The sequence below is a fragment of the Odocoileus virginianus genome, chromosome 27, assembly GCF_023699985.2.
Source record: "Odocoileus virginianus isolate 20LAN1187 ecotype Illinois chromosome 27, Ovbor_1.2, whole genome shotgun sequence".
In the NCBI taxonomy this organism is placed as follows: domain Eukaryota; kingdom Metazoa; phylum Chordata; class Mammalia; order Artiodactyla; family Cervidae; genus Odocoileus; species Odocoileus virginianus.
In genome coordinates, this window is record NC_069700.1 from 40,448,941 (window position 1) to 40,461,430 (window position 12,490).

General features: G+C 42.6%; 1 protein-coding gene and 1 non-coding gene across 6 annotated transcripts in view; both read left to right on the plus strand.

Moving 5' to 3' along the window:
- The window catches only part of PRIM2 (DNA primase subunit 2), a 393,899-nt gene that overhangs the window by 150,390 nt on the left and 231,019 nt on the right, over positions 1–12,490 (plus strand). The window lies entirely within an intron of this gene.
- On the plus strand, positions 658–729 carry TRNAC-GCA (transfer RNA cysteine (anticodon GCA)). The gene has a single exon. It is a non-coding gene; the product is annotated as a tRNA-Cys (tRNA).

Genomic DNA, 12,490 nt, shown 5'->3' on the forward strand with positions numbered 1-12,490 from the left:
CCTACATGACCACTGGAAAAACCATAGCCTTGATTAGACAGACCTTTGTTGGCAAAGTAATGTCTCTGCTTTTTAATATGCTGTCTAGGTTGGTCATAACTTTCCTTCCAAGGAGTAAGCCTCCCTGTTAGCAGGTATTAATAGTTCGGTGGAATTAATGTCCATTGTCTTGCAAAAATCTTACTAGACTTTAGTTACAGTTAGCCTTACTTACAGCCTGTTATTTTGTACGTTTGCTTTTGTGGTCAGATGGTGCCTGGATTCTAGGTTTTCACTGAGACCAGACCTTCTCCTTGGTGTTGGCACTTGATGTATTCCTCCCCACTGACTCTCCCTCCTCATCGCCATTTCCCAGAACAAGTCCTGGCCATGGCTTCCAGGGTGCAGATATAGAGATGAGCATACCGTCTACTTCCCTGGTGGCTCAGATGGTAAAGCGTCTGCCTGCAGTGCAGGATCCTCATCGCCATTTCCCAGAACAAGTCCTGGCCATGGCTTCCAGGGTGCAGATATAGAGATGAGCATACCGTCTACTTCCCTGGTGGCTCAGATGGTAAAGCGTCTGCCTACAATGCAGGATCCTCATCGCCATTTCCCAGAACAAGTCCTGGCCATGGCTTCCAGGGTGCAGATATAGAGATGAGCATACTGTCTACTTCCCTGGTGGCTCAGATGGTAAAGCATCTGCCTGCAGTGCAGGAGACCCGGGTTCGATCCCTGGGTTGGGAAGATCTCCTGGAGAAGGAAATGGCAACCCACTCCAGTACTCTTGCCGGGAAAATCCCATGAATGGAGGCACCTGGCCCACCAGGCTCCTCTGTCCATGGGATTGCAAAGAGTTAAGACACGACTCAGCGACTTCACTTTCACTTTCACTTTTCATACCACCTACTTAATTCTGTAAGATTGAACCTAATTCTCTCTACCCAATTTTTGTCAAAGTATCAGTGGAAATTGCAATAATAATCAAGTTGGTTCACTGTGACAGTGTTATTATTGTTGTTGTTGTTCAGTCCCTAAGTCATGACCAACTCTGTGTGACCCCGTGGACTGCAGCACACTAGGCTTCTCTGTCCTTCACCATCTCCCAGAGCTTGCTCAAACTCATGTCTGTTGAGTCCGTGATGCCATCCAACCATCTCATCCTCTGTCGTCCCCTTCTCCTGCCCTTAGTCTTTCTTAGCATCAGGGTCTTTTCCAATAAGTCAGCTCCTCGCATCAGGTGGCCAAAGTATTGGAGCTTCAGCTTCAGCATTAGTCCTTTCAATGAATATTTAGGGTTGATTTCCTTTTGGATGGACTGGTTTGACTTCCTTGCTCTTCAAGGGATTCTCAAGAGTCTTTCTCTAGCACCACAGTTTGAAAGTATCAATTCTTCGATGCTCAGCCTTCTTTTTGGTCCAGCTTTCACAACCGTACATGCCTACTGGAAAAACCGTAGGTTTGACTCTATGGACCTTTGTTGGCAAAGTGATGTCTCTGCTTTTTAACATGCTGTCTAGGTTTGTCATAGCTTTTCTTTTAAGGAGGAAGTATCTTTTAATTTCATGGCTACAGTAACTATCCACAGTGATTTTGGAGCGCAAGAAAATACAGTCACTGTTTGCATTGTTTTCCCCTCTATTTGCCATGAAGTGAAGGGACTGGATGCCATGATCTTAGTTTTTTGAACGTTGAATTTTAAGCCAGCTTTTCACTCTCCTCTTTTACCTTCATCAATAGGCTATTTAGTTCGTCTTCACTTTCTATCATTATGGTGGTATCATCTGCACATCTGAGGTTGTTGTTAGTTTTATAGTGTGATATGTTCGCCTTTTTAAAAACAAAAGCAAAAACAAAACACCACCCAGAGTCTATAGTTTTTCTGGTTCCTTGGAATTTTAGATCTTTCCTTTCTCCAGGGAGTCCCTGGTTCAGGAAAGGAACTTGGATGGTCCCATGAGGTGTGAGCTCCTGGGGCTGACACCAGGACAGGCCCCGAGGGGACAGTGGAGGGACACGCTGAGGCGGGCGGAGGCAGGAGAGGGGGCGGTGGGGGTGACGGGGCAGGAAGGCGGACAGGCTGGGGGGCAGGAGAGGCGACCTGAGGGACGGGAGGAGGAGGTTGTCAAAGTCTAGAGGAAAGTCGGTAGTGAGAGAAAGAAGGGCAGTAGACTGGTTCACAGAAAGGCAGAAACATTGCTTTTAATAGCAGAGTTAGAGGAGAGGAGGAAGCACAGAGTAGGGCAGGTGAGAAAATGAAGGTTAGCAGAGAGGGGAGGCGGGCGGGGTGGAGGGGCCGGCCCCGGCCAGTGTCTGCCCGCAGAGTAGGGCAGGTGAGAAAATGAAGGTTAGCAGAGAGGGGAGGCGGGCGGGGTGGAGGGGCCGGCCCCCCGTCCAGTGTCCGCCCACAGAGTAGGGCAGGTGAGAAAATGAAGGTTAGCAGAGAGGGGAGGCGGGCGGGGTGGAGGGGCCGGCCCCGGCCGGTGTCCCTCCGCAGGTGGGGCCCTGCCTGTGCTGCTCATTCCGTCCTGCGGGGGTGGGGTGCGCAGCAGGCACTGCTGGGCCGCCCAGCTCCTGAGGAGGCTGCAGAAACGGTGGTGCACATCTTCCCACATTATAAAGTTACACAAATCAGGTGAATCTTCAAAGTACCTTCTTTTTCTTGAAACAAATTAAGCTTAACACTTGAGTAAGAGAGCTTTGTGTGATGACAATGTCTACTACATACACGAAATGTTGAATTTTATGTATTTTGTTCAAGATATGAGAGAAAGTAAAACTTAAGCCAAACATTTGAAAAGATGCAAGTTATTATAAAGCAGACTTTGGATATTACTCAGCTGTTAAAAAGAATTCATTTGAATCAGTTCTAATGAGATGGATGAAACTGGAGCCCATTATACAGAGTGAAGTAAGCCAGAAAGATAAAGAACATTACAGCATACTAACACATATATATGGAATTTAGAAAGATGGTAATGATAACCCTATATGCAAAACAGAAAAAGAGACTCAGATGTACAGAACAGACTTTTGGACTCTGTGGGAGAAGGCGAGGGTGGGATGTTTCGAAAGAACAGCATGTATATTATCTATAGTGAAACAGATCACCAGCCCAGGTGGGATGCATGAGACAAGTGCTCGGGCCTGGTGCACTGGGAAGACCCAGAGGAATCGGGTGGAGAGGGAGGTGGGAAGGGGGGATCGGGATGGGGAATACATGTAACTCCATGGCTGATTCATGTCAATGTATGACAAAACCCACTGCAATGTTGTGAAGTAATTAGCCTCCAACTAATAAAAATAAATGAAAAAAAAAATAAAGTAGACTTTGGTAATGTTTATTCAGAACACTTGTTCTGTGATGTGCTGTTTTTCTGGAGAATTGTTGCTGTTGGCCAGGTAATACTTGAAACTTATCAAAAAGGCCTACCTGTAGCTGGAGTTAATTCTAGAGTCAGCCATCAGTTAGGTGACTCTGATGGATGGAGAGGACAGATAGCTGAGTAGGATGGAGGCAGAGACTTGAAGGATACACCTGGAGCTGTAAGTGTGACTTTTGCCCGAGAAGACAGGGCTCAAGGTCTGCCCTCCGAATGGGAATCAAGTGTGGGGCGGAGTCACCATGCGCTGGCCGTCAGTCGGTTTCTGCCTGGGTGCGCTGCTTGTCACATCCTTAAACTGACGCCTTTTAAGTCCTTGGTTTGAATTTTTTTGTTGGAACAATTCATCATTCTGTTGGGGGGAATAGAGGAATTTAATCAATATGAAATCTTATAATGTTCAAGTCTGAGGATAGCTAGTTAAATTTAATCAGAGGCAAATGTGAAAATTTGACCTTATTATTTTATTAGATTAAAAAGGGAAAATTATTTTGCTTAAAATAAAAGCATACTTTTGAAAGTTTGCTTTGGAGAGCAGAAGACAATTGTAAGTGTGTAATTATCTGTATTCCATTCTAGTCTTTTTTGGATCAAATTGGTTTTCTCTAGGAAAGGCAGTTACATGCAGAAAGCCACTCTTCACTGAATTCCTGTGTGTTGCAGGCAGTGAAGCCCACAAACCTGAAATCATAATTACAGTTTCATATTAAAGGCTTTTGCTTTTCTGCTTCAGTAAGCCTAAACTCTCCTTTTGAAGAACTACTTGCATTAGGTCTTATGCTAAGTAGTGGATCCTATCTTTTAGAATCTCATCAGGGGTGCTTGGCACAGTAAGGACTTCTCAGTTGGCCTTAAATGTACATCTGGGAAGCCAGTTAGCGTTGTAGCGTGATGAGGTACCTGGAGGAGAGGGTGCTCTGGTGATGAGGGGCAGCCCGCACCTCAGGGAGGACGGGAAACTGCAGAGCATTAGTCACATGTGTTTGCCCACCAGCGGCTGCCGCCCTGCGGGCACCATGCAGGCTGTAGCTGTGGTGCACCAGGCAGAGCTCGGCGGTCCTCACCCAGCTGAGCATCAGGTTCACCTGGGGCTTTACCAGAACCCGCCCTCCCCACCCAGAGCTCTAGCTACCAGGCCGGGGCTTTTCAAAAATGATTTGTGTTGGAATATAGTTGCTTTATACTATTGCGTTAGTTTGTACTGTACAGCAAAGTGAATCAGCAGTATGTATACACATGGCCCCTCTTCTTTGGAATTCTTTCCCACTCTGGTCACCACAGAGCCTTGACAGAGTTCCTTGTGCTGTGGTAGGTTCTCACTGGTTATGGAGCTCTCTTTTATACACAGTGTCAGTAGTGTATATATGTCAGTCACCGTCTCTCAGTTCATACCACCTCCCCCTTACCCACTGGGTATTCATATGTTCTCTCCATCTCTGTGTCTGTTTCTGCTTTGCAAGTAGGTTCGTCTGTACCAATTTTCTATTCCATATAAATGTGTTAATAAGCAGTATTTGTTTCTCTCTTTCTGACTTACTTCGCTATGTATGACCATCTCTAGGTCCTTCCACATATCTGCAGATGGCACGGTTTTGTGCTTTTTTATGCCTGAGTAATATTCCACTGTATATATGTACCACATCTTCTTTATCTATTCCTCTGTTCTTCATTTTTTAAAAGGCTCCTTGTTGAATCTAATGTGTACCCCAGAATGGAAACTCGTTTCTGTTCAGGCCTATTTGGTGACTTTTTACTTGAAAAGTTAGTTTTTCTCTTTTCTTTGTTTTGGCTTCATGGAAGTATAAAGTATAATCAAGCAGAGCAAATGAACAGAATCTGGCTGTGTTCTTTCCTCTTGGGCTTCTGTGATGGTCAGATTCTTTTCAGAGACAGGCATTTCTCTGGCCACTCCCTTAATTTTCTGTAACTTCGCCCTTTTTTCCCCACATGAAGAATGTCTAATTCAAAATTTCTTTGCTAAATTCACCTGGTTTCTACTCTGTCAAGGACCTTTCTTAGTGAAGCTTTGCTGGTTTTTTTCCTCTGTGAATATTTAAGATTACATTTTGATCTAGAAAAGCTTTAAAATAAGGATTTACAGTGTTTTTCTGTACATCTTTTTTTTTTTTGCAAATTACTAATTAAACTTCATTTTGTTTAGATTTCACATACCTGAGGAATTTATAAGTATTATCCACCCTTTTTATAAGAAAGAAAGATGTATAAGTATAGATTCATCTTGAATTTGAAAACGGGGTTAATGTTTGTGACCGCTGTGGCGTCTCTTGTTTGGCCGTGTGTGGTGATAACTCAGTGGTGTCCGGAGGTCCGCAGTGATGCTGCAGGCGATTCTGAGGGGAGGACACTCTCAGTGTCAGGCAGCGGTGGTGGCAGGTGGTCAGAAGCCCCGCTTGCGCCCTCTGCTCACCCGCTGTTGAGCCTCACACTGACTTCAGGGGGAGCGCACGCTGTTCCGTCCGTTCCGTCCTTGGTTTGTAGGCAGGAGGAAGGCGGGGGGTGGGCAGGGGAGAGCCAAGCTTCTCCTTCTCGCTCTGCACCCCCAGTGCGCCCTGAGCCGCAGGCGCCTTCTGCTCTGGCTCCTCTCTTCCCACCTGCTGGACGAGGCTCTGGGGATGCAGGCTTGCTCTGGACTCGTAGAGGGGGGAAAGTCCTCCAGAAGGGCCGTGGAGGGTGGTTATGACGGTTCCCTTATCGGCCTGAATGCTGTGTGGTTACTGTGTTCTGTTTTTTTTTTTTTTCTAACACTCATTCTGAGATATACTTCACATACTCCATGGCTCACTCATATGAGGTGTAAAAATCGTTGATTTTTGATAGTGATAAAGCTCTGCGACCGTCAGCTTGGTCAGTCTTAGAGCTTTTCCGTTGCTCCGTCCCCTGTCTCCTTGCTGCTCACCGCTCCAGCTCTGGGTGCTGGTGTGAACAGTCATGCCGCGTGTGGAATTTGTGCTGGGCTCTCTTGTGCAGCAGCACTCATGCTAGGTCCGTTCTCGTTGCCCAGTGACATCCCAGAACGCGCCTGAGCGGTTTCTGAGTGACTGTGGGGACACGGCAGCCTGGGGCCGGGGTTCTGACTTCCGCCCCCGCCCCGTCCCCGGTCCTAGCCTTGTCCTGACATTGCAGCTGGACTGGACCTCCAGTCACTCCCGTGAGGATGCCCACCTGCGTGCTCACCCGCCTGAAACGGAGCGAGGCATCTGCCCAGCGTTTACTGAGTACACAGGCCTGTGCTGGGTTTGTACCACATACACATGGAGACACAAGGAAGGCATGATGTGGTGGCCTGTACAGAGGACGGGAAGCACTGTGTCCCTGTGTGTGCTGTTGGCTGAGAGTTCTGGCCTCTTGGCCTTGCCTATCCCTACCAGTGCTTTGGGTCCTGGGTGGGAGCTCTCTTCAACAGCTTTATCCGTCGAGGGCCCCCCCCCCCCCCCGCCGAATTTAAATATTAGAATATGAGGCTGAGTTTTTTCGGAATCTTTTTCAGTTTAAAACTAAAAATATTAAAATATTAGAATCTTGAAGGTCATGGGTCATAATGGATCTAAAAACAGAGTATCGTGTTATTCAGAAATGGTACATTCAGTCATTAAAATTGCACAATGATAATGTCCTGTTTAGTTCTGCTGGAATTCAGGCTAAAGGAAGGTTTAATGGATGAGAGACCTCATAGCTTCTGCGTATTCTGATAAGCGTTGCATAAATACCAGTTATAGCACTTGAATGAACTACAGTCCACAAGAGAAAATCTCTTTAGGATGCTTTAAGGTGCATTCATTTGCTTCAGTTAGATGCCCTAGCTGCATGTCATCCTTTCCTATTTGTTACTGTTATGTAATATTGTGTGATATAAAATATTTACCACACCACCGTCACTGTATTTGTAATGTGGTGTCATCAGCTGTGGAAGATGAATGCACAGCTGTGTACATACGCTGCTCTTTGCTAAGAATTCTGTATGCCATCTTCATTCACTGATTTAAATATCATATAGTTTAAATAATGTATGATTTAAAACTTTATAATTTATGAGAAACTGGGTAAAGATCTTATTACTGACGTTGTGAATGAGTTGTATTTTAGGAATTTTGTGAAATTTAATCCCTGGTTTTTGAAGATGATAATGTTAGCTGTGCTTATACTTTGGACCCTATGTGTTTGCTTAAAAGTAGTATAAGGATGTCTATAAAATTAACAGCATCAGATATCAAAAATGTTCTTTAGGACTTGACATCCATAGAAAATAGCCTTTCTTCCGCTTTTGAGAGGAAACTAAAACACTTTCCATTTGTATAGTGTTTGTTTAAAAAACTTTCTTAAAGAGTTTTTTTATACTACATTCTACTAACGGTAGCAGTAATAGCCATAGATATTTAGTTAAGCAGCAACTATCTGTATCTGTCAGCTTTTAAGGATGGAATAATAGGAAGGTGTCATAGTGCAAGTGAATGGCGAGAGGGGATTGGAAGCTCAACTGAAGATAGATGTATTTGTTTAGAGGCAGATAATAGCTTCTGTGGAAGAGGTCAGCTTAAAACAGTAGTTAGTGTGTATATGTGTTATAAGCAATATTTTTATAATAAGTATCATACACCCCACTGAAGCTGGAAGCTATTTACATTTTATAATAGATAGCATAGTATTTGTCACGCATGGCCATAATAAATAGATAGTGTGTGAACTGATTATATAAATAATAACCAACTGTAAAATGACAATAATGGTTGGTGCTGGTGTTTATTGTAAGCCAGATAATCTGCATATTTTAATATAACCACAGTCTATGAGGTTTAGGGGTTTCTAACTTTACAGATTAAGAACTGAGACTCAGAGGGAGGGTATATATATATATATATATATATATATATATGTATATATGAAATTATGACTGATTCACATTGTTGTATGGCAGAAGACAGCACACCCTTATAGAGCAGTTATCCTGAAATTAAAAAATTAACAGCAACAAAAAAGAATTGAGGCTCAGAGAGGCTAAGCGACTTGCCAGAGGTCACGCATACTTATCTGTGTTCCCCACCACCATCATACTGCTTTGTATTGTAACTTTCCTGTTAAATTCTTTTTCTTAAATTATGAAATACTGTATGTTTGTTGTAACAAATTGAGCAAATAGGGGTATATACTTGTATATTTCTTGATATACAAAAAAACAGATTAACACGACTCCACTAATATTTAATTTTTCCATTGTGAGAATGTATCTTTTCTTAACTTTGGTGTGTGTGTGTGTGGGGGGGTGTCAACATTTGTATCTGCCCTGAGGTTGGACAGCCCTGAGTTTGAAGGTTAGTTAGCAGTACTGTCTGACCGTTCCTTTGGGTGGGCTCTCAGCTGTGGTATGGTGTCACTGTTTTGTGGCTCTCTTATGGACTCTCCTGGAGAGTGAAGAGACTCAGTAAAACTGGTATTCTAGGTTAAAACATGTTATCTAAATTTTAGCAGCTAGGCTGAAAATGGGAAGAAAGTACATGCATTAAGAATAGAGCATTCATTTTATAATATATGGATACACCTGTAACTATATTGTGTAACAGGAACTAGTGTTGTAGGCCAATTGTACTTCAAATAAACAAACAAACTCATAGGAAAAGGAGATGAGATTTGTGGTTATCAGATGCAGGAGGTAGGGAGAAGGGGGCATTAAATAAGGTGGTTAAGAGGTGTGAACTTCCAGCTGTAAGATAAATAACAACTAGGAATATAATATACCATACGATAAATATAAGCAACACTGCTGTACCTTATATATGAAAGTTGTTAAGAGAGTAAATCCTGAGTTCCCACTATAAGAAAAACATGTTTTTATTTTATTTTTGTTTCTATGTGAGATGATGGATGTTCACTAAACTTACTGCGGTCATCATTTCATGATGTCTGTAAGTCAAATCATTATGCTGCATACTCTAAAGTTGTACAGTGCCAACTATGTCAACTAGTGTCAACTATGTCTCAATAAAACTGGAAGGAATGGGAAAGAATAGATCATCTGATTTATTTGAGGGTTAGTTTCTAATTCTGAGCATTAAATGGTCATCTTTCTAATACATATATGAGTGTGTATATATACACAGATAAATATATACATATATATATATGTATCAGTTCAGTTCAGTTGCTCAGTCGTGTCCCACTCTTTGCAGCCCCATGGACTGCAGCATGCCAGGACTCCCTGTCCAAAACCAACTCCTGGAGTTTACTCAAACTCATGTCCATTGAGTCAGTGATGCCATCCAACCATCTCATCCTCTGTCGTCCCCTTCTCCTCCCGCCTTTAGTCTTTCCCATCATCAGGGTCTTTTCAAATGAGTCAGTTCTTTGCATCAGGTGGCCAAAGTATTGGAGTTTCAGCTTCAACATCAGTCCTTCCGATGAATATTCAGGACTGATTTCCTTTAGGTTGGACTGGTTGGATCTCCTGCAGTCCAAGGGACTCTCAAGACTCTTCTCCAACACCACAGTTCAAAAGCATCAATTCTTCAGCGCTCAGCTTTCTTTATAGTCCAACTCTCACATCCATACATGACTACTAGAAAAACCGTAGCTTTGACTAGACAGACCTTTGTTGGCAAAGTATTGTCTCTGCTTTTTAATATGCTGTCTAGGTTGGTCATAACTATTCTTCCATGGAGCAAGTGTCTTTTAATTTCATGGCTGCAGTCACCATCTGCAGTGATTTTGGAGCCCCAAAAATAAAGTTTGTCACTGTTTCCCCATCTATTTGCCATGTAGTGATGAGACCAGCTGCCATGATCTTAGTTTTCTGAATGTTGAGCTTTAAGCCAACTTTTTCACTTTCCTCTTTCACTTTCATCAGGAGGCTCTTTAGTTCTTCTTCGCTTTCTGCCATAAGGCTGATGTCATTTGCATATCTGAGGTTATTGATATTTCTCCCGGCAATCTTGATTCCAGCTTGTGCTTCATTCAGCCCAGCATTTCTCATGATGTACTCTGCATATAAGTTAAATAAGCAGGGTGACAATATACAGCCTTGACGTACTCCTTTCCCAATTTGGAACCAGTCTGTTGTTCCATGTCCAGTTCTAACTGTTGCTTCCTGACCTACATACAGATTTCTCAAGAGGCAGGTCAGGTGGTCTGGTATTCCCATCTCTTTTTTCAGAATTTTCCAGTTTGTTGTGATCCACACAGTCAAAGGCTTTGGCCTAGTCAATAAAGCAGAAATAGATGTTTTTCTGGAACTCTCTTGCTTTTTCTGTGATCCAACAGATGTTGGCAATTTCATCTCTGGTTCTTCTGTCTTTTCTAAATCCAGCTTGAACATTGGGAAGTTCATGTTTCACGTACTGTTGAAGCCTGGCTTGGAGAATTTTGAGCATTGTTTTGATAAGTGTGAGATGAATGCAGTTGTACAGTAGTTTGGACATTCTTTGGCATTGCCTTTTTTTGAGATATGGAATGAAAACTGACCTTTTCTAGTCCTGTGGCCACTGCTGAGTTTTCCAAATTTGCTGGCATATTGAGTGGAGTGCTTTAACAACATCATCTTTTAGGATTTGAAATAGCTCAACTGGAATTCCATCACCTCTACTAGCTTTGTTTGTAGTGATGCTTCCTAAGGCCACTTGACTTTGCATTCCAGGATGTCTGGCTCTAGGTGGGTGATCATACCATTGTGATTATCCTGGTCATGAAGATCTTTTTTGTATAGTTCTGTGTATTCTTGCCACCTCTTCTTAATATCTTCTGCTTGTGTTAGGTCCATACCATTTCTGTTCTTTATTGAGCCCATCTTTGCATGAAATGTTCCCTTGGTATCTCTAATTTTTTTGAACACACACACACACACACACATACATTTATATATGTATATACATATATAAATAAAAGAAGGAAAATGGCAACACACTCCAGTATTCTTGCCTGGAGAATTCCATGGACAGAGGAGCCTGGTAGGCTACAGTTCTTGGGATCGCAGAGTTGGATATTGCTGAGTGAGTATTACTCACTCACATATGTGTGTGTGTGTGTATAAAACACATTTGAAATTGCTTGATTGACCATAGTTACTTGATTAATGTGTTTGTGAACTGCTCAAAAAAATCAATACTTAAATAATTTTTTGAAGAAGAACAGGAATTGCAAAGTTATACATTGACTGCTTTTATTCATACCCTTTTCATAATTCATCTTGTTTCTCAGGTCTTATCTTGAGTATGAGAAAACTAATGATTTTGCCCGTCTGAGTAGGAGATAATTTGCAGCTCTTCTTTGGAGATTTCTAAAAGATAGAAATCTTAAGCATTAGATTAAGCATAATTTAAAATGTTATTAGTATCGTGCAGGGAAAGGAACTTTTTTTAAAAATTATCTTTTCTGTCACAGCTGGATAGAATATTCCATATACGTGTGACATTTAATGTGACATTCGAGGGCACCACAGTCCTCATAATGGTGCTTAGATGACTACAGGAGTTGTAGGTAGAGACCTGGTAGCGTATTTAAGTGTGTGTGTGTGTGTGTGTGTGCATGTGTGTTTAAGATTTGAAGAACACTTTGTCTGTTGGAAATCTAGCCAATGTGTATTGTCAACCATCTGCAAGGTCAGCAGCTAGATGCTGGACAAGATAAAAAGATGAGTAATGTAGCCATGAATATGGAGGCCATGTAGTGTGACAAAAAGCAAAGCAAAGGACTGTATTATCAGGCTGAATGTGGATTTCCATTCTAGAAATAGTCATTGGTGGCATTCAGCAGACGGGGAGTTGATACCTGGTTGAGGGAGGCAGGACAGGCATTCAGAAGGTCTCTTCTTGCATGAGCCTTGAGGCATGAGTAGGGTTTCCTTAGCTGCCGATAGGGTGGAAGGAATGAGTCAGGCCAGTGATCCATGTGGAGAGAACTTGTGGGCTGAGAGTTGTCATCATAGATTCAGTCTAGCAGAGAGGGGTGGTGGGGATATCTGTGTGGACATGGACCGTGAAGACCATGGAGAGAAAAAGTGTAATGAAAACTTGGGTGTTGGTGTTAGGTGATGAAAGTTTGGGGTACTTTTGACAAAAGTAAATTCAGAATTTTCTTTTTGGTTTTGAGACAGTGACTAATTTGGTTTCAAATTTTAAGTG